General features: G+C 40.6%; 1 long non-coding RNA gene and 1 pseudogene across 1 annotated transcript; one reads left to right on the forward strand and one right to left on the reverse strand.

Annotated features, from left to right (window-relative positions):
• The window catches only part of LOC140699214 (zinc finger protein 532-like), a 51,872-nt pseudogene extending 42,617 nt beyond the window's left edge, over positions 1–9,255 (reverse strand).
• A 436-nt stretch (positions 9,256–9,691) lies between these two features.
• LOC140699215 (uncharacterized) lies at positions 9,692–19,234 on the forward strand. Its single transcript, XR_012077226.1, has 2 exons — positions 9,692–9,799; positions 19,028–19,234. It is a non-coding gene; the product is annotated as an uncharacterized lncRNA (long non-coding RNA).
• Positions 19,235–23,700: the final 4,466 nt, after the last annotated feature.

The raw sequence follows: 23,700 nt of genomic DNA on the forward strand, positions 1-23,700 counted from the left end.
CTACGGATCCACAGGGGGCTGACTAGACTTCCTCTGCATTGACACAGGGTCCTCAGACTGCTCCTGGGAGCCTGCAGCTCTCTCTTTCCCCAGGGGCCCCTGCATTGTCATTTTCCCTCGAGCCTGATTGGCCACGGGCCTGTGGGGCATCCCATCATCATCTGCACCCCTCAGCAAAGTAGGGATGGAGAGCTATTTCCATGCCTTTCAGCCCTCTGGACACGAACCAGCTCTCTAGAATGGAGCCTGCAGGCAGCCCTTGGCCTTGGGGAGCTTCAGTCTGCTTCTCTGAGGTGGCCAGACGACAGGCCAGGGTTTCCTGTCTGCGTGTCCTGACCAGAGGGGAAGACCTGGCCTGAGATACAGGGCTTTTTGCCTCTCTGCACCATTGTAGAGGGAGCCTCTTTTAGCCTCCTGGGATTATTGCAACGTGGGGAGTGGTGGAGGAAGCTCCCTCTTAATCCCAAGGACACAAGGGGAATGGGCTGAGAGGAAGTTCACGGGTGCCTGTGAACGACAGTCAGCATCGCTGTGGGATTTGTGGGATTTCTGTGTGGGAGCATCTTGTCCAGCTGAGGGAGGACGACCCATCTTGCTGTGGCCTTAGGGACTAACGAGTCTGCAAAGGCGCCCCACAATTACTATTTGTTCCCTTCCCACCCGTGGCTGGACTTATGTGTGGACTGGTGTCAACAGATTTGTATTTGCGTATGAAACAGTTCTTCTATATGGGACCCCCCCTACACTGTTGGTGGGAATGAAGTTTGGTGCAGCCATTATGGAAAACAGTACGGAGTTTCCTCAAACAACTAAAAAGACTTACCCGATGATCCAGCAATCCCTTCTTGTGCATATATCCAGAGAAAACTCTAACTGAAAAGATACATGCACCCCAATGTTCACAGCAGTACTACTTACAATAGCCAAGACATAGAAACACCTAAATGTCCAACGACAATGACTGGATAAATAAGTTGTGGTACATTTACACAGTGGAATACAACTCAAGGCATAAACAAGAATAAAATAATGCCATTTGCAACACATAGGTAATTTGGAGATGGGCATTCTAAGTGAAATTAGCCAGAAAGTGAAATATAAATACCATATGATATCACTTAAGTGTGGAATCTAAAGGAGAAGAAGCAAATGGACTTATCTGCAAAACAGAAACAGACTCACAGACAGAGCGATCAAACTATCGTTATCAGAGGGGAAGGGAGAGGGAACGGGTAAATTGAAAGTCTGAGATTTGCAGATACTAACTACAATACATAAAATAGATAAGCAACAGGTTTATACTGTATAGCACGGGGAAATATATTCAACATCTTGCAGTAACCTTTAATGAAAAAGAATATGAAAGCAAATATATGTATGTTCATTTATGACTAAAGCATTAAGCTGCACACCAGAAATTGACACAACATTGTAAACCGACTACACTTCAAAAAAAATTATACAAACACACACACACACACACAAACGCAGGCAGAAGAAACATGAAGTGGGTAAATTCCTTGAAAACCACAAACATTTATAAAGAATAATATGAATGCCACAAAATCTGTTCCAGCAAGTAGAAGCAAAGTGATTATGTCCCAACTTATTTTATGAGGCCAGCATAATGTAACACCAAAACCTGACAATGACAGCTCAAAAAAGAAAATTTCTGACAAACACCCCCAGGATACACACCCAAATTCTCAACAAAATATAAGTGTGTTCATTTTCTCTGGCTGTTACGACAAATTATTATAAAGTATTACAAATTACAAACTGTATCATTAAATTACAAATTACTATTTACTAGCTTAAAATATCTCAAATTTATTACAGAAATGTTTTGCAGGTCAGTAGTCTGATGTCAGTCAAGGTGTCAGCAGGGCTGATTCCTTTTGAGGCCTCACAGGAGACTCTGTTCCCTTTCCCTTTCTGGCTTCCAGAGGATGCCTGTCATCCTTGCAGTTGGCCCCTTCTTCCATCTTCAAACTGCATCACATTAGTCTCTGCTCCTACCATCTCATGGTCTCTGACTCAGTTCCTGTGTCCCTCCTTTTATATTAAGTAAACCCAGAAAATTTATGATAAATTTATCTCAAGATTTTTAACTTAGTTACTTCTGCAAACTCCCTTTTGCCATACAAGGTAACACTCACACGTTGTCATAGAAGTGATTAGACATGGACCCCTTCGGGGAACCATAATTTAGCCCACAGCAAGAAATCCACAAGAACACCTGCCATAAGCATCCACATGAATAGACGATCACCAAGTGGAATTTATTCCAGGAATGCAAGCCTGGTTCAATAGTCACAAATCAACACCGTAACCTACCCTATGAAGAGTCTAAAGAAGAGAACCCATGCAGTCACATCAATTAATACAGAAAAAGCATTAAACAAAATTCAACACCCATTCATATAAAAAATGCTCAGAAACTAGGGGTAGAAGGGCACTGCCTCAACCTAACAAAGAACATCCACAAAACACCCACATCCCACATCATAATGGTGAAAGAATGAACGCTCTTCTTGGTTTGAAAACAACGTTAGAATGTCTGCTCTCTTCTGTCAGTTTGCACCTTAGCACTACAGGTTCTAGTCAGTGCAGTGCGGCAAGAAAGTAAATGAAGGCACACCGACTAGAAAAGAATATAATTGTCATTATTTACAGATGACATCATTGTCTATAGAGAAACCTGCAAGGAATCTAAGAAAACTGATAATAAATTATAATAAATAGTTTTAGAAAGATCCCAGAATATAAGATCCATACACAAACATGAATACACAGCATTAATCATACTTCCATATACTAGCAGTGACCTGAGCAATTGAAAACCAAAGTTTAAAACATATACAATAGGTTTGAATTCAAGGTGGCACCATGGAACCATCCTGAATTCACCTCCTCCCACAAACACACCAAATCTACATCTACACGTGGAACAATTTCCTCTGGAAAAGCTTGAGAAATGGTGGAGCAACCCCTTCACATCAGGCAAACCAGAGGGAAACCATATCAAAGCAGGTGGGAAAGGCTGAGGCACAGTTTCACCAGAAACCCTACCCCTGGTGTGCACAGGCACACTCAGGAGAGAACTCAGAACATGGAACTTCTAGCTGAGGTGTGAATGGTTTGCACCCCCACACTGGGGACTCAAACTCTGAAGACTGACAACTGAGAGAGAAACCCCCAAAGCATCTGACTTGGAAGACACTCAGGACACATGGCTGTGAGGCCCACTGGGCTGTGGTGAATTCAGGAACCACTCTTAAAGGGCCTGTGCTCTTGGTCCCAGGGCCAAGTGCAGAAGTGGCCCTTTGAAAATCACCCACACTTTATGTGAAAGAGACTCATTTCCAAAAGTTAAAGCATTGGTCTGAGGGGCAGGGGCTGCTGGGATACTCTCCAGGGGCTGAGGCTGGTGGTGGGTGCCATCCTCCTGCTCTCCCTCTGTCTTAATAAAACTGGCAGGTACCATCTCTTTTTTCCCTTCCCTTTGGGTGCCAGCTTTATGCTCCAGCCAGCAGGTGCCATCTTCCCCGCTCTCCCTCTGTCTTGCTGTATTTCTTACTTCATCTTTTCCCATTTCTTCTGCTCCCCTTTATTCAGAAGGTGTCATCTTTGCACCCTCCCACTGCCTCACTCCAGCCATATTTGCACTCTCCCTCTGATAGGCTGCAGAGTGAGAGTATCTCCAAGCAGGGAATGTCTACACACTGGCGACCCAGGTTTTGTGGCTTCCACTCAGGGGATGCTCCATGGTCACCTGGCTCTGGAGGCCAGGACCGACTGCATGTCTCACTCCCATGGATCTGTAACAGTTGGAGAGACACTTCCTGGCAGGCTACCACTTTCAGGCCTTGCACATTAGACTGAGACACATCCCCAGGCTTTACGTGAAAAAAGGCCTCCTTTTCTAGTTTAAGAGCTTTGGACTTGGAGGCAGGCTTCAGGTTTGGCACACATCAGGAGGCTACCGAGGTGCTCTCAGGGAAGGTAGGCTGGGGGTGCCACCATTACACTCTCAGCCTGTCTTGCTACAGCTCACTGACATTTCCCAGAAAGGAGCTTGTATACTTATCTGAAGCCCTGTTCTTAGTGACTGTTCTCCAGGGGACACCTCCAGACTTCCTAGCTCTAGGGGCCAGCAGGGACTACATTTGCAGTCCCAAGCCTCAATATTTATATTCTTCAAAAGCTGTTACTGGGGGGGTATGGAGTCAAATCAGACTGAACCTTGGTGTTGAGATCCTCATCTTTGAGATACTGCCTGGTCTTGGTACACCCTCAACAGCTGGGGGCTGTCAAAATAAAATTAGCTGCTTGGATAATCACAGTTTCACTGACAACCAAGAGTAGGCAGGGCTAACTGACAAAGTTCATCTCCCACACAACTCTTTAAGACTGGGAGAGGTGGCTGTTTTACTTAATGCATAGAAACCAACACAGAGAGTCAAGTGAAATGAAAAAACAGAAGACTGTGGACAATGTTCCAAATGAAAGAACAAGATAAAACCCCAGAAAAATAAACAATGAAATGAAGAAAAGTAATTAGTCTGATGAAGAATTCAAACTACACTCGTATAAAGCCCACTGAACTCAGAAGAATAATGGATGATCACAGTGAGAACTTCAACAAAGAGTTAGAAAATATAAGAAAGTTCCTAACAGAAGTCACAGAACTAAAGAATACAATAATTGAACTTAAAAATACAATAGATGAAGCACAAGAAAGAATCTGTGAACTCAAGGACAGGTATGAGGAACTCCCTCAAAGATAGAAGCAAAAAGGGAAAGGAAGGAAAAAAAAGTGAAGGCAGCTTACAGGATTAATGGCGCAACATCAAGCACAATAACATTCTCATTATAGGAGCTCCAGAAGGAGAAAAGAAAAGGGGGCAGAAAACATATTTAAAGAAACGAGATCTGAAACTTTTCCTCACCTGGAAAAGGAAACAGATACCCAGTTACAGGAAGCCCAGAGAGCTCCAAAGCAGACTGGTAACAAGTAAGAATCAGTAAATTTTGGAACTTCCTACAAACAAAAATCCAGGACCACCAATATCCCAGAAACACAAAATATCATACGAGGATACTAGGAACAACTACATAGAAACAAAGTGAAAAACTGAGAAGAAATGGACAAGTTTCTGGAAATATACAGTCCACCAAGATGGAATCAAGAAGAAACTGAACTCTTGAACAAACCGATCACTAGGCATGAAATCAAATTAGCAATAAAAAACCTCCCTACAGATAAAAGTCCACGACCAGATGGCTTCACTGGGGAATTCCACCAACCATACAAAGAAGAACTCATACTAGTCCTACTCAAACTCTTCCAGAAGACTGAAAAAGAGGGAGTACTCCCAAACTCATTCTATGAAGCCACCATCAGCCTGATACCAAAACCAGGCAAAGACACTACCGAAAAAGAGAATTATACGCCAGTATCACTGATTAAAATACATGCAAAAATCCTCAACAAAATATCAGCAAACAGGATCCAGCAGCACATAAAAAAGTTCACAAACCATGATCAAGTTGGACTCATCCCAGGAACACAAGGATGGCTCAACATAAGCAAATCAGTCAATATAATACACCACATCAAGAGAGAAAGGACAAAAAACATATGATCATCTAAATAGATGCAGGAAAAGCATTTGATAAAATTCAACACCCATTTATGATAAAAACTCTCACCACAGTGGGTATAGAGGGAACATATATCAACATAATAAAAACTATTTATGACAAACCTATAGCCAGCTTAGTACTCAACTGTGAAAAACTAAAAACTTTCCCACTAAAATCTGAGGCCATCAAAGCTGTCCACTCTCACCACTCCTATTCAACAGAGTCTTGAAGTACTAGCCACAGCAATCAGGCAAGGAAAAAGAAATAAAAGGGATCCAAATTGGAAAACAAGAGGTAAAATTGTCACTATATGCAGATGACATGATGCTATAGATAGAAAAACCTAAAAGTTCCACACAAAAACTACTAGAACTAAACAAATAATTCAGCAAGTTAGCAGGATACAAGATTAATGTACAAAAATCAGTTGCACTTACTTACACTAACAATGAATCAATAGGAAAAGAAAGTAAAGAAACAATCCTTTTTATAACAGCACCCAAAGTAATAAAATACCTAGGAATAAATCTAGCCAAGGAGGTGAAAGACTTATACATAGAGAACTAGAAAACATTGACTAAGGAAATTAAAGAAGACTTAACAAAATGGAAAGCTATCCCATGCTCTTGTATTGGAAGAATCAATATTGTTAAAATGGTCATTCTGCCCAAGGCAACATACAGATTTAATGTAACCTCTATTAAATTACCCAGGGCATATTTCACAGAACTAGAACAAATAATAATAATAACATTTATATGGAATCACAAAAGACCCAGAATTGCCATAGCACTACTGAAGAAAAAGAACGAGGCTGGAGAAATCATCCTCCCTGACTTCAGACAATACTACAGAGATACAGTCATCAAAACAGCATGGCATTGGTACAAAAACAGACCTACGGACCAATGGAACAGAATGGAGAGCCCAGAAATGAACCCACAAACTTTTGGTCAATTAATCTTTGACAAAGGAGGCAAGAACATACAATGGAATAAAGACAGTCTCTTCAGCAAGTGGTTTTGGGAAAACTGAACAGCAGCAATGTAAATCAATAAAGCAAGAATACTCCCTCACATGATGTACAAAACTAAACTCAAAATCGATTAAAGACTTAAACATAAGACAAGTCACAATAAACCTCCTAGAAGAAAACAAGGCAAAACATTATCCAACATATATCTCGGCAATGTTCTCCTAGTGCATTCTATTCAAGAAATAGAAATAAAAGCAAACACAAACAAATGGGATCTAATTAAACTTACAAGCTTTTGCACAGCAAAGGAAAACATAAGCAAAACCAATACCCTGTAAGACCTCATCATCCTTTGCATCCCATACCTGCCATGATGAAAAGTCCACCACTCCTCTGACAAGAGCCCATTATTGACTCTAACATCTCCATCCTCCACACCGCTACCTCACTTCACCTTTAGAAGGCCACTAGCCTAGTTGAATCCCTACCTTAATTTTCTCCTGTCATTTCCACCAGTGTCGATCTAGATTCTCCCAAAATTACAAAACTGATCATGTGCCTGCCTCTTTTCAAAAACTCTGATCCTTCTCCATTGCACAAACATAAAATCTAACTCTATTCTGCCTACAGAGTCCTCCACAATTTGCCACCTAAGTCCTTTTGCAGGATTGGATTTGATAGCTTAGATTGTCCCTCGCACCTATTATCTTTCTATCAAAATCCCACCACTCAGAAAGGCTCAATTCAAACTCCACTCTTTATATCCCCTACATAATGTTTAGGAAAGGACTTTTCATGGAAAAGGCAAAATTCCTAATGAACAGATTCAGAAAATTTAAAAGAAAATTTCTTCTTTAAAATTTTAAGTCCTTCTGGAAACATTAAGCTTTTTAAAATGTCAGTTCTTCAAATATTATTAATATTTCAATCGAGAAATCCTTCAAAAACCCAGCATCGTTAACCAACATTTACTAAATACTAATAATGCACAATGTAAATTAAACTCTTATATGAAATATCACCAACCTGAAGGTAAAAAGTTATAATTTGGTCCCAGGATTCTAATTCCAATATTATTTGTACTTGGATCTTACTTAAGAAAGGAAAATATACATATAGTAAGTGGACTTGACATTTCACCTAATAGAGACTTAAGTCACTTAAGTCCACAGCCGAGATATAAAGTTACCAGATCTAAATCATCTTCAGGCTAGGAAAAATTCTCACCAGATTAAAAAAAATTTTTTTTGACTGAGATGTCATAGAACTAGACTTTTTCAGTACACATTTAAGCGTTAATCGTTTCTAAGGGCCCAAGGATGTGATGGGCAATTCCGAGCCTCTCACAAGGAGACCGGTGATTAGCACACATACCAGCAGGTGCACAGCAATCAGACTTACTCCAGATAAGTGATGTTGTGGGCAGTACTGTCTTTCTGTTACCTTCTAGGACCTTATTTCTTTTAGGCCTGACCTAATTTAATTCCTCTAATGGGTCCTAGCCTACTGAGTTCACGTGAATCTTCACAGCTGTGTACTGTGAAGCACTCTGCTCCTGAAGAGAATGCAAATATTCAATCATTTTTTTTAAAGAATTTTAACTAGTCTTTGTACCTAGCAAACATACTTGGTAAAATAGTCCCTCTATGTATTTCTAAAATTATTACCGTTCAAATTTGAATGTTTCTGAAGTAAATTTGCTTGTAAGAGTAAAATATGCTATAATTTCAAAATTATTAATAACACTAATTAAGGAAAACAGGGAGTTATGAAAAGAGCTCTGGCAACTGAAACAGCATCTTAGTCTACAATCTCAAGTCTGACTCTTTAGTTGTGCGACCTTCAGAACTGGCTTCACCACAAAACACTTTCTAATCTGAAATAGAGCTAGCCCTGCCCTTCTCCCTCTGCAGGTGGCTGTTCAGGTAACATGAAATAAGGTACATAGCACAGTACCTGACATGAAGTGATCATCAATAGTCTGCTTCCTTCATACAACACAAAAGACACACATGAAGGTTTAGGTGTAAGAAAGCCTACACCTCCACAAGTCTGCATGAGCACAAAATATCACAAGTAGTTGGTTCTAACAACAACAACAAAAAAAACAAGAACAAAAACAAAAACAAAACCACCATCAACCCCATCCCACGAACACTTCTGAGGGATCTGGAGCCAGACAAGGGCGCCTGCATGTGGTTCTGCAAGAACTCCATCAGGGCGGCATACACACAGGCCACTAAAGCTTTAACAGGGAAAGTCCACAGTCATTATGTTAAAACCTCTGGAAGCCTTTATGCCAGTACGAGAGCTCACGCCCGGTAAAAGAGGGGACAAGTCAAATTAGGGCCAACTCCAAAAGACTCCTTAAATAAATCACAACAGCGATGCTGGCTTACCCTTCCTGAAACGCGAACAGTACCATGCCCAAACCCATTTAAACACTTGAAGATCGAGACATTCCACACCCACCCTGGTGCCACTACATGTCTTTTAGAGAGCCTGCGCAAGGGAGCACCCCTGGCACCATGAAAGCCGTCCGCAGAAAAGGCAGGGGAGGGGGGAAAAGAAGATGATGACTTCGGGGTTGTACATACCCGCCGCTGAGAACCGCTTTCCAGACCGCAGCCTCCTCCTCAAGCATCTGAAGTACTTCGCGGCTTCACTATGGGGACGTCAAGGGAAGGCCGATATGTCAAGTACCCTGGGGTGGGGGCCGTTCCCGTCCTGGCGGTCCCGGATCCCGGCCTCCGACCCCCGCGCCGCTCCCCTACTTCGCGCGCCATCGAGGGCCGCCCGGGAAGCGCCGCGAGTAACGACCCGGCCCGAGCGGCCCGGCCCCGCCCGAGACCCCCGGCTGCGGTCCGGCCAGGGTCGGGGTCGCGGGTCGGTCACGACGCCACTGCTACAGCCAACGAGGCGGAGCGGGACGCCGGGCGGGCGCGGCCGGCACGCGGGGCGCGGACACTCACCACACCACGCGGTAGGAGCCCTCGAGGAGGAGACTGCTGGAGCGCGGCCCCACGTCGAACACCTGCCTGCGGACCACCTCGGGGCCGCCGCCCGCCGCCGCCGCCGCCGCCGCCGCAGCAGCAGCCGCCGCCTCGGGGGAGCCACGGAGCTTCTGAAACGACTGCCGCTCACACCAACTGCCAACTGCCAACTGGCGGGCAGGTAGGCGGAAGGAGGGGCGAGGCCGAGGAGGGCTCTGGGGCGGGGCCTGTCCTGGCAGCGAGCGCGCGGATTGACTCCTATGGTCTGGGGGCGGGGCTTCGCCTCAGGATGGAGACAGCATACATGAACTGGTGTCCACACAATTTGTATTTTTTTTCTATTAGGAATAATTTTGCTGTGAACATTTGTATACCAGGTTTTTGGGGATCCAGGTTTTATTTCTCACAGCTGCATGCCTGAGATTGTCATGCCTGGGTTATAAGGAAACTCAATGGTTGGCCTTTTTAGAAACTCCAGACTGCTTCCAAAGTGGCTGCATCGTTTTACATAGTTTCACTAGCCGACTATGAGCGTTCCAACTTATCTCTACATTATAGGCAACACCTGTTATCGTCTGTCTTTCTGATGATAGTCATCCTCATGGTTCTGAAGTGGCATCTCCTTGTGGTTTTGGATTGCGCTTCCCTGATACTGAGCTTCTTTCATATGATTGTTGGCCATTTGTATATCTTCTTTTGGAGAAATATGTATTAGAAATTATATATTCTAGATAAAAGGCTCTTTTCAGAAATATGATTTGTAAAAGATAGTCTCTCATTCTGTGGCTTGTCCCTTACTTTCTTGAGAATGTTCTGCCCCAGGGCCTGGCATTAGCTCTTCCCTCTGCGTTGAATTCTCCCTGGACACATACGTGTTGGTCTCCCTCCTTCCTTCAGGTCTTGGCTCAAATGCCTGCTTGTCAGTAAGATCTCCCTGGATCCCTTGTAGTGATCACCCAGTAAGAACAATGATGACAGCCCCATGCATGCATCACCATCCGTCCCACCTCCCTGCCTCATTTCCCTTCAAGCTTTTATTACCATGTCCATGTAAAGTAGTCTTTTGTGAATTGTCTAATTCTTAACTGAATTGGAAATTTCATAAAGGATTTTTTAAATCAGTTTGTTACTACTTTATCCCAAATGTAATTCACTTTACATAATCCAGTATGAATGCAAACGGAAGAATAAATGAATTGCATGAGAAACAATAATATATTTCACTTTATTTTAATAAACCTATGACTTTTTCCAAATCTACACGTGAATGTATATGCCAGCATAGTTCAGTCATTCTTTAGTCGTCTGATAGAAAATTAATTTTTTCATTTTTCATGGGAAGTAACCTTTGGCATTGGAAGATTTCATAGCAAATAATAGAGGAAAAGCAAAAATAAATAAATAACTACTTAATGAAGACTTAAATGTGGTTAGCAGTGGTGCAAACTGAGCTGATTGAAGCTTGAGGATGGGTAGATCCTGGGAAGGGTCATCATCTGCCACTGTGTCTCCCCTCTGAGTGTGAGGGAGTTTGCATGTGCATGGATGCATGTGTGACCAGGCTGGGAGGTCACAGGTCAGGAAGGCTTGTCAGTACCAGCTTCTGCTCTTTCTTGGCCTGGTCTTGTGTAGATTGACAATCAGGTTCAGCCCCTAGGAGTTTTCTGGGAGCATTTGTATTTCCCTGGGACACAACTAAATAATTACAGCCTAATGTGGTAAGTGCTAGGCTCGACTTATATAGAAAGAACAGGATAGTAGCTGAAGAGGCCATGATTTCTTGATCTTGGGGGACCTGGGTTAATCTTCATGGTGAGGCAATATTTGGGGCTGTTCTTATAAAATGTATTTGGGGTGAGGAATTCTGAGTTGGAGGAAGGTAATACATAGGGGAATTGGAATGGGATTTGGGTAGGGATTGAGACTGACACAGATGGATGTGGCCATAGCATTCTGGAGTGGCAGCGAGATTGGAGAGGGAGAAATCTGCTTCTGAGACTTTTTTCAGGGCTGACCTAGATAGGAAGTGTTGCCTCACTGGATGTGGAGAGGAGAGACTGGAAGAAGACTTCTTGCTTGGGTGTTTGGACCTGATGGCCATAAACCAAAGTTGGATATTTAGAGGATGGACACTGTGGACATAAAGGAACAGATGATCAATTGGTCACATTGATTTCTTTTCTTTTAAGTTTTTATTTTGAAATAATTATAGCATAATTAGTACACTGAGATCCTAGGTAGCGTTCACCCAGTTTTCCTGAATGATAACACTTACAAAAGTGTAGTACAGTTTTAAAATCTGGAAATTGACATTGGTATGATCCATAGAGCTTTTTGTGACTTTGCCGGTTCCCGTGCACCCATGTATGTGTGCGTTCATGTATGCCTGTATGTATCTGTGCAGTTTTATTACATGTTGATTTGTGTAACCATCACTACAGTCAAGATATAGAATTGTTCCTCCTCTGCAAAATCTCTCACACACTTTCCCTTTTCCTGACTCCTTGCAGTCACAAATGTGTTTTCCATCTCTGTAATTCTTGTCATTTTTGAGAGTGTTAAATAGTATGTAATAGAGTATGTAACCTTTTGATATTGGCTATTTATCACTCAGTAGAATTAATTCCCTTGAGATCCATCCAATTGTTGAGTGTATCAAAAGTTCACTTCTTTCCATTGTTGAATAGTAGTATTCCGTGGTATGAATGCACCAAAATTTGTTCCATACATTGAGGGACATTTGGGTTGTGTTGAAGTTTTAGCTATTACAAATAAAACTGCTTCAAATATTCATATGTATTAACTTTTGTGTGTGGATACATTTTCATATCTTTGTGATAAGTGACCAGCATTGCATCTGCTTTGTTGTATATTAAATGTATATTTAGAATGTATTTTTAAGAAGCTGCCAAACTATTTTCCATAATGGCTGTACCATTTTAACATTCTCAGAAGCAATATATGAGGTATCTAATTTTGCCACATCCTTGGTATTGTCACCATATTAAAAAGTTTTCACTCTTCTAATAGATAGGTATAGAGTAATATCTGATTGTGATTTTAATTTGCAGTTTCCTAATGGCAGATGACCATCTTTTCATGTGTTTGTCTTCTGTGTATTCTCTTTAATAAAAACATCTATGTCTTTCCCCATGTCCTAGTTGTATTGCAGGGCTCAGTATCACCACTGAGACACCTCAATCTGCCTCGTTGCTGCTGGGGGAGGGGGTGAGGAAGCACCTGCTGGCACCCTAGACCCTGTGGGGTGGAGGATGGGGGAAGCAGATTGCTGAGTAGCACTCCTCCCACTCACCACCTTTACCTCAGTGCTGCCAGGTCAGGCTGCATGTCCAGTTCTGCATGTAGCCACACTGATTCCACAAGGGGCCAGTTTTTCTTTTGGTTTTTTGGCTGGAGTAGAGCCAGTATTAAGAACAAAGCTATTTCTGCCAGACATCCCTTCCCCTGTCCCTGGGCTAGAGGTGGGGAGAGGCTTTATTTACAACCCTTATCTTCTGGTGGTTCCAGATCCAGGCTTCTCCAGCACCTCATCAGCGGTGAGGGGAAAGAAAACCCGGGGAGCTTCACGACTCCTCACATTGTCAGCTTCCTGGCCAGTCAGCCTTCCCTCCATTTTTCATCGCTTTCCTGTGTTTGTTTGTGGTCTTAGTGCCAGGACTTTTAGTCACAAGAAGGACTGGCAAGCAATGGAGTGACTTCATCTTGGCCCCATGTTGGTTTTTAAGGACCTGGGCCACTTCAGGAAATGGTCTAGACTCAGTAGAGCTTTGTGAAGAGACCTAAGCATAGGGCCATTGACACCAGGAGATGATGGATGAGGGCTTGGGAGCCACTCCAACTTTGTCTGAACCTTGGCACCTGTGCTTACTGGTTGGGACTTAAGACTCAGCTTTCTCATCGTACAAATGGGGGTGATGCTGTTGCTGCTAATAATGCCTGTGTCTGTGACATTAAACATTTAGAGCAATTTGCAGGATACCTAATAGTTACTAAGGGCCCAGTAAAACTGAGCTCTTGCTTTATCTATAGATGAGATTCTTGGGTCTAAGAAGATCATTTTTGGGCTTAGTGAGAGTGATCTAAGTGAGAACAAAAGCCAGATTACAGGGATTCAAAAACCAAGCAAAAGATGAGAAAAGAAGTCAGTGTACCTTCAAGATATTTGGCTGGACAAGTAGAGAGAGGGTTGTGAAGGGATTCAGGGAAGTGACTGGGGGAGAAAGGAGTGTGAAGTCTACATAGGAAAGAATAAAGGACTGAAGAGGGAGAAATAAACAGGTAAGTTACAGAAAGAGCCAGGTTGCTGCTGATGCTCGATTTAATACCCGGTATAAAGAAAAGAAAACTATTCCTTGAGACCAGGCACACTCTCCCGTGATCCCCATCCAGCACAGAGCCCAGTTCCTGGCTGTCATCACTGATGTCACCAAGTATGTTAACCTTTACCACTTCCAAATCAGACACCCACTGGTACTGTAACTCACCACTTCAGCTCCTGGTAGTCTGCAGCTCCTGTTGCAGAAAGGAGAGAAACAGAGGAAAGGTGGGACTGAATGAGGAGCTGGGACATCAGAAATTTTTATATAATAAGCTCCAGTCATTTATTGTTATGCCATCAGACATTTACTAAGCATCTGCTTTATTTCAGGCATGTGCTCTGGTTGTGATGATGACAAAACAGACATTATCCTTGTGCTTATGGAGCTTTCCTTCGAATGTGGGAGTCAAGCCTTACGTATCCATGCACAGCTGTGACACATGCTGTGAGGCGAAGGGAATTTGTACAGTGCGGTTATATTACCAGGGGGATTCTGCATGGATGTGGAGGGTAAGGAAGGCCTCCCCAAGGTAGAGAGATTGGAGCTGAAATGAGGTAGTGGGTACTGTGGAAGCTGAGAAGCGTGGGGAATGTTCTAGACACAGGACACAGCATTTATGAAAGAGGAATGTGAAATGTTTGTGGAACTGAATGAAAGCCACCAAGACCAATGTGTTCAGCATGTGAGAGCAAGACCTGAGATGGGAGGCGGAGGAAGGTGAGCCATGCGGGCGTCATAGGCACCCAAGGTCTAGGGTGTGATTCTAAGAATGGCGGTTAGCTGTTACAGAGTCATAAGTAGAGTGACATAGAGTACATGCTCTGGTCCACATCTTTAAGAAATAAAACTGTGTGCCCTGTAGGACTTATATTAGAGAGAGCCAAGGATGGCTATGAGGAGACTAAGCCCAGTATCAAAGAGGCAAATTGAGAGAGGAGGTAGTTTGGACAAGGGTTATGGCTGTGGCAATGGAGGGAAGTAAGTGAACTGGAGACTTAGTGATGCATCAGATGCGGAGGCAAAGTAGGGAGGGATGTTTAGATGACTCTCAGCTTTGTGGCTGGGTGACTAGTTTCCAGTTTCCAGTAATCAGGATCACTGAATATTTAGGGGAAGAAAATTGAGTTTATTTTTAGATTTTCATTTGATCCAAGATGCTTCTTGGAAATGTTGACAAAGTAGTTACCTGTGTGGATATGAAGGGAAAACAAAGGCTTATAATGGAAACAAGGGCTTCAGCCTGGGCCATGAAGACTGAGGAGGTCGACAGAGGGGTGGGAGGAAATCCAGGACAGAGGGTATAGTACTGTCATCAAAGGGGACAGTATTAGGAGGCAAGCCTAAGAGTGACAGGCATGGTGGTTTTTGAGGACAGAGGCAAAGATTTAAAGATTAGATTTAGAGTAGAAATAGTATGAACATTGTGGAGACTGAATGAAGAAACTGGTAAAAGGCTGGCCTGGCACAGTGTTTTCACTGATATCCCTTAGAGCACTGCATCCTTGGGAGTGTTACTGTCATGTTCTCTCTCTGTCTCTGTCTTTCTCTTTTTCTGTCTCTCACACAAAATCATGTTTCATGCTGGAGTAAGTATGGGGATCACTGTTAAGATGGAACAGTTTGTCAACAACATAACTTTTAAGAGTGTTTGTCTAGCACCATGAGTCTCAAGGTTGACGGCCCATGCAGCAGTACTTACCGATCCTCAGGGATCCAAGTTCGTGTTCTCTGGAACAGCACTGAAGAGACACCTGCTGGGTGTAATTAACAGACTCAGCCACAGAACTGTGCATCAGTCCCTCTCAACATCCTCCTCTCCCTCTCCACCCCTGCTCCCCAACCCCTCTCTGGGAAAGGTACAGTTTTTCTCAGGAGTTGAAATAGCAGGGTTCACTGTCAGGGTGCTGTGGGTTTAGGGCAGTGGAGGTCAAAATACTTGGTGAAATTAGAGATGACAGCCAGGAATCTGGATCCATTCCGGCCAGTGGTTGGGTGAATAGCGTGTCTGGGTGTTGGGTGGGATGAATCTTTGGTAACCAGTGAAAGCCTCCGACTTAGCAGCAGGGCTCTAGTTCATTTACAGGCAAACAGGAAACCCTGAGAAAAGGATGTTCTGGAAGAAACCTTCTGCAGATAATTGGGGTGGGCATGGGAAGGGGTGAACAGAAAAGAAAGGAAATAACCAAAAGATAGCCCCTGTCCTGGAGACTGAAATGATTTAAACTTAGAAGGTATGTGCCTGGGATTTGGAGATGGAAGGTTTGTTATTTAAATGTTTAGAACTTGGAAGTTCCTTTATGTTGGTAATCAATGTGTTAGTGTGCAGCTACTTTGCACATAGCTTTGGCCATAAGGAAAAATGAATCTATTTCAATAAGTAACTCTCATCACCACTGGTATGGCAGTGAGATCACCAACATCCTCTTCATAGAGGGTTATATACAGTTTTAAAAAGCAGAAGAAGAAGATCACTGTAGAAGGTTTAAGCAAACAAGTGTGGTATTATGTGCAAATGGGTATTTTGTGAGGTGGCATTTTGCTGGAATCTGAAGCCCAGCATTTATCTTGTTATCTCCAGTGCCTAGTGTAATGCCTGATAAACAGTCAGCTTTTGATTGAATGGGTGGATGAGTAAATAATCCCTAAAATTCATTTTTTTAAAAGAAGAACCAGGGGAGAACACTTGAGATTATATTAACTTTGAAGGGGTCAAAGCCAAAAGTATTGAGATTACCTCTAATTTCTGGCATGAATTTATAGCACTAGTTTGATATAGCTGATAGTTGCTGATAAGATTGAGAAATTGGAGTTTTTAACAGGTAGAAAATTACTGACTTTTGCTTGATACCATATGTTTTGGAAGGAAAAAACCAAGATGTCATGCAAGAAGAAACAGCTGGTCTTGCTGTAGCAATGAATAGCAGAATATTGCAGATTTGATTAACATTAAGTTTTAGTTCTAATTTTTGTAACTTCCTACACATACATATTCCTGCATAAGACATGAATGATATGTACACGAGAGCATTGTGTTGAATGAATGTATAGATGAGTGAATTCACATGTACCTTTGCTGGACGCAGCCTTCTTATTTTTTTAATCTATCTATTTGTATCTTAGTGTTTGACATAACCAGTTCTGTCTCAAGCATGCATAGGTATCTATTTGGGTTTCAAATTACCTCATGAAGACCCTCATTTTACTCTAGGATGATGGTTAACATTTGGCATTATCTGTATATCATTATGTCCTCGATATTTCTTATTTTGATTGTCTTGTCATTAACTTTCCTCCTCTTACCTGTCCCTTCTCCAAGGACGGAGGCCTTGTTTTTTCCTATTCAATTACTGATTTAATTTTTCTGTCTTTAAAACAATTAATGACTTCTAACTACATACAGTCATCCCTCGGTATCTGCAAGGGATTGCTACCAAAATCCCTAGAGGCTCAATCCCTTAAATAAAATTATTCCTATTTTGTATATAACCCACTCACATCCTCCTGTATACTTGAAATCACCTCTTGATTATATATAATTTCTAATACAACATAAATGCTATCTGAATTGTTACTGGAGCATAGAAAATTCAAGTTTGCTTTTTGGAATTTTATGGAATTTTTTTGCCCTGAATATTTTGGACCTGTGTTTGGTTGAATCCACAAATGCAGACCCCGTGGATACAGAGGGCAGGACTGTACCATGAATCATACTGGTCACTAGGACCACAGAGATACACAGGACATAGCCCTTCTCACCAATAAGCTCCAGTCAGTAGAAGAAGTAGACATCCATGTGTAGCACCAGTAAGACATTGTAGTAAGTACAGAACAGAGCAAATATAAGGTTCTGTGTTATTGTGGACAGAGACTTGTTATAATGAAGATCAAGGTGGGCAAGGCAGGCTTTTTAGTGTAAGTTATACTGAAGCCAAACCATCTCCTTTATATCTCTGTATCCTTTTGTTGTATTACCTTCCAAAAGCCAAATGGATCAAGCCCTCAGAAGATCTATTGGTCTGTCATTAAATCTTCTTTCCCTGCTGAAAGAAGCTTCCTTTGAGGAACTAGTCTTTGCTAGGTAATCCCATTAACAGAAAAGCCTGTATTTCAAATCAGTCAGTGAGTAGAAAACACAAAATAGCTTTGTTAGAAATCTCTCAGGTTCTATCATTTACAGCAGTTTATGGCTGAGCTGCCTTTATGTTCAAACAACAGAAAATGTTGAAGGGATTTTAACTTCTGGGGACTAGACTCAAACCCAAGATATGGTGGTCTACTGACTTCTTAATGCACTTAGAAAGTGTAGAAAATACTTTGAAACTTCTTTGTGAATTATAGAGATAAGACTGAAAATAAAAATCATCTAAATTCTCTATTAAGAATAAAATTTGTGTTGTTTGAAACCTATAAAATATTCTGCTTTAGATTAAAGTGCAGAGGATCCTCTCCTATAAAGAACCAAACTTAGGACAACAAATTTTTAGCTTGGGTTTTAAAGGGTGAAATAGGACAGTTAAAAAGAAAAGAAGCCTGGAGACATTTTTGTGTTGGAAGAATTTTTGAAAGAATCAAAATCTTTTATTTTTGTCCCATGACTTAATAATTAAATTGTACTTTTCCCAAAGCAAAGAGGCAGAAAGAATGATTGCAATAGTTAAATATATATTTTTTTTCTTTAAAAATGTTATAACACCTTTAGGATCAAATTACTTTCAAATTTAACTTGATTAATTTCTGAGAGAAATACCACTTTAAAATGAAAGTCTTGCATTCCAGAGAGCATTATAAACAGCTAAAAACAAGGGAGGAAAACTGTACTGTTTTAAAGCATGCTGGAATAAATAAAAAATATTTATTATTTATATGGGAACGTCACTAATCGCCAATAGCATTTGGAAGATTTGGAGATGATCTGGTGTGCATTAAACATATTTAAACATTTTAAAATGCATCATGAATTAAGTCAAATTTTACCTCAAACAGATGTTAAAAATATCAAAATATATAGAATTTTCCTGTATTTAACATCATGATTATCTAACAACCACTTGGCTTTTGTTTTTCCACAGAGCACAATGAGATGAACTGGAAATAATAGAAAAGCATGGCCAGTCCTCCAAAGACAAGGAAAATGCCAGGTTTCTGGACAAACATGAGCAGTGAGCACACCATAGGATCTTGTAGATGGCATCCAGGCTATGGGTGGGCTCTTTCCATTCGGAAAATGCAGAATCTTCTGTGCACACATGTCATGAATAAATGTGAGGATAACTGTGCTTTTCTGCATTGTATTTTTCCTCTTAACTTGGCTTTCATCGGGCTTCTTTGAAATGCCAGACAGTGGGCTTTCCCAAAATTGGGGAGAATATCATTCTTGCGTAGAACACCAACAGCATGCACTTTTTGTGATTTTTTATGGCTATATTTGTTCAAATGCTGTTTATTTGTATGATGCACACTTTCATAGGAACCTCCACTTTGGCAACCTGATAAATCACATTTCTTCAAAAAAAAAAAGCCACTTTCTTCTAAACATATGCTAGCTCTTGAATAGTTTTTAACAACTGATTTTTGGGTTGAAACAAGTCATTTTTGTAAATGTTACTTATAAAAATGAATCTGAAACAGAGTCTGAGAATGATAACTGTATATGAATAAGAGAATTTTTTGTATTGGTAAATATATCTTATTCAATCCTCCAATAAGTTAAATTTCATTAATTTAAATAATTAAGAAGTAATCTGGATAAAAAGCAATGAAGCAGGAAGCAAGATTTTTTTATAATTTCACAAGAGCTATGCAAAGTCTTCCTGATTTCATTCTTTCTCTATAAAACACATATAACTATATTTATATAGTTATACATGTATATAGTTAGTACTATTTGCATATCCACGTGGATCCGATCACTCGGAATTAATTTTGCTCTGTGTGCCTATCAGCAGGCATTTAATACATGTTCTGTTAATTGATTCAGGTATTGCTAGTCATTTCACTGATTTACAAGTTAGGAAAGACAAAGAAATCAAGTTGCTTAAATCATTTTACAGACAATCCTGTTTCTTATAAATATATCACTTTTATTATCATAACTGTGCATATTCTGTATATAGATATGTTGGTAGTATAGACTATATTACTATGTGGGTAATCTAATAGATACATTATCATGCCATGTCAAACTTGATTATAAAGCGATGTTGCTCTTTTTATCAATGGGGGAAGAAGTCCTGACTGACTGAACATTATAGGAAACAAAGCTTGTATTACAGAGGGTGTTTTATAATATGTTTTAGGTTTCACACATCCAGATTTTGAGCAATGAAAAAAATAAAAATTAATATCTCTAAATGTGCCAGAAAAAAGGTGAACAGCTTCTTCTTTGTTAGATACAAAACAATTTTACTTTTTTTCTTTAGAACTACACACATTTTGGGTTACATATAGCTGCCTGGATGTTAATTTTGACATCTCAATTGCTAACACGATTAATAATATATATTTGCATTTTTTAAAGCTCCAGCTTACTTGAAATAATACTTAACTTTAAAATTTTCTTAATCTGCAAACTAACAAGCCTCGGTCAGACTCACTTTTGGAGAGGCACTGTTGGTCCAGCTGTGCAGAAATGCTGGAGAGAGTTTGCCTTTTCAGTTTAGATGGTATTTATACTTTTAATAATAAAACATAAAAATTAATGAGCTAATTTTCTGATCGAGGAGGGTGAAAACAGGAAAGTGTTCACAGTTGAGACTCGACCCTGAAACCGCTGTGCTTCCACTTGGAGATTAGGTTGGAACAGTGGGGAACACAAGGTCTTCTGTGGTATTAAGCTAAAGTAACGTGAAACAGAATTTCACCTTTCATTCTAAATATTCTCATCTAAATATTCTCATCTAAATATGTGGATTTACTGGAATTAATTTTATTTGACACTGTATATGTAATAATTTGCAAAATCTATTTCTAATTACTTTGGTCTTTCTGCCTAGGACAATAGCAGAAGCCTTTTGTTGTATTTTGTTTCCTATTATCTGCGCAATTTTGATGAGGTCAGACGGTTTTCACAGAGTCATGTTGTGTTGTTCTTTACTGGTGAGCAATTTGACAGTGTGTATCATTGTTTTGTCACTGCTGCTGTTGTATTCTTCTCAGTATATGAACACTCTGTTCTTCTTGCTGATCAGAATGCTGGAAAGGAGCAGTGTATGTTTCCACTGCCTGAACCCCAGGACCTCCTTCAGACCTCACAGATGAAGTTTGAAGATTTTCCAAAAGACCTCAGAAAACTAAAGAGAGACCTGAGAGGTAATGCACAGTCTTAAAGCAACTCATGATTGATATTTATGCATTTTCAGTGAGAGGACAGACTTTCGTCACGTCGTTGTTAAAAGATAAATATTCCCCCCCACCCCGCCCTTGGTGCACCTGCCCAGGATCTTGTGGCTCGTGAACTTGCCTGTGAAGAAAATATTTTCTTTCACATATTTGATCAAAAAACACACGCATGTGTAATGCTTTATTGTTAGTTGAGACGCCTTATATCAAATCATTTTGAAGAGAGTTTGAAATTCTTTGAATTTGTAAATTAAAAGTAATACATAAAAGCAAATTGTTTACAATTTTTTTTTGGTGAAAAAACTCCCTTTCATCGCCTCCCTGCTTTTGATGAAGTACACTTGGCTTACAGTATTATGTTAGTTTCAGGTGCACAACTTAGTGATTCAGTTTTTTCATATATTACATACCATACAAAGTTATTACAATATTATTAACTGTATTCCCTATGCTGTACCTTACATCTCTGTGACTTATTAATTTTATAACTGGCAGATTGTACCTCTTAATTCCCTTCACCTTTCTTATTCATCCCTTTTATCTTCTTTTCATGAGGCTTCTTCTTGTTATAGAGTTGAGACACCTCACCTATCTATTTAAGCCTCTATCTTTTTAAGTACAGACAGGGAGTGACTAAGTTTATGTGAGATTTTCATTTCATGTCTCACTAGATGAGAAGAAGAGGCTTGGTTACTGCTGCCCAGAAACCAAAAAGATGATAAAATATTTTAATTGATACAGTCCCAGTGCTAAAGTGTTTATCCAAAGATACTGATCTATAATCAAATTTAGGGAGTCATTATATTCCAGTTACAGATGCTTTTATATGGATTTAAATCAAAATAGTAACATTATGTAGTTTGCCTGTAGTTCTTAAACACTAAGCATTTATTATGGGCCTGATGCTGGATAGGCATCTGCTAGGTGATGTGGGTACCCAAATTTACAGTCAACTGTCCAGGGAGGGTGAAGGCTTGTCATTAAGATACTCTTCCTTAGAGCCTCTAATACAAGTGCTCATTGATTGAGTCCAGGAATGACTGCCTTGTTTTCTTAAAAATAACAATTAAAACTGTGTTATGTTTATGTAATGCTACATTACTATGCATTTAAGTATGATTTCTTAAAGCAATACAAATCCCAACCATTCATGTGTAGTATTTATCATACTTCAAAATTTTGCCAGTTATCTTGATTTCCTTCTGAAATTCCTCTCTCTCCCTCTCTCTCTCTTCCTGCACCGCCACCTCTGAAGTAGTGCTGGACATTTCTGGGGTATCTGGAGAATATTTAACACTTTAATCAATTCAGTCTTGCAAAGCAGGATTTCATAGTTCACAAATGATTTTCTAAACAAGTGTCATGGTGAGCTAATTAACAGGGGATTTATGTTTACTTTGGTTGGTGCTGCACTTTGGAATGTTACCTCATTTACTTTCCATATCTACATGCTTTCTTGCTATAGTTACATAAGGTCATGAAAATGCTCACATTTCTAACTCTCAAGACTCAGAGCTAAAAATGGAGAACTAACGCACACTGGGAAATGGATTTGGAAAGGACGGGTAGGCAGCACCGATGAGAACTACTTCCTCCTGCACGTCTGTCTTTTTGAGCAATGACTACTTATTGAAGGAGCATCTTAGCAATTTCTGAGTGCCTCAGAGGGTTAAGAAGGTGATGATTTTAACCCCAAGAGTTTATACTTTATATTGGGATAAGAAGAACTATTCTGATTGGTCCGTTCCCTCAACTAGCACCTGCTACATATACTCAGCACTGCATTTCTCAAGTTTGTCCATAGGCTGTTACAATTTGGTGCCCTAGAAATGGGGGATTTCATGGCTAAATGAGTATGAGAATTACTGGGCTAAGACAAGCTTGAAGGCATTTCCAGGGCCCTCTGGACAAAGGGTGGCAGCAGTTCCCAGCCCACTTGACCACAGAGCACTTTTCCCAGTGTGTCTGGTAGGTGCTGTAGTCAGCAGAACTCACTTCAAGAAATGCAGGCCTGCTGCCCTGTGAGTAACAGAAGCATGGTGTGTGCCTCAGAGGGGCTTACAGTAAAGGTGGGGAAATGAAACTTTAGATCATGAAATAGTCTCATTACATGTTACTGTTCTTGTAAAATGAGAGCAGCTTGAATGGCTGTTGACAAGGCTGTCAAACTCTGAGAGATCTTTTGAAAAACTGACAAAAATCAGAACAACTTATGCCTCTTATTTTTTGCTTTTCCAAAATGTTTTTGTTTTTGTTATTGTTTTTCATAAAAATGAGATGTTTTGTGACACAAGGAAGGAAATCTTGTGATCTGGAATTTAAATCCCATTTCTAGGAAAGATCTAGCATGAAGGCAGCATTTCATATCAACAAGGCATAGAATAAAACTGCCTTATGTCCCTTT

This window comes from Vicugna pacos, chromosome 11, assembly GCF_048564905.1.
Source record: "Vicugna pacos chromosome 11, VicPac4, whole genome shotgun sequence".
NCBI classification, from domain to species: domain Eukaryota; kingdom Metazoa; phylum Chordata; class Mammalia; order Artiodactyla; family Camelidae; genus Vicugna; species Vicugna pacos.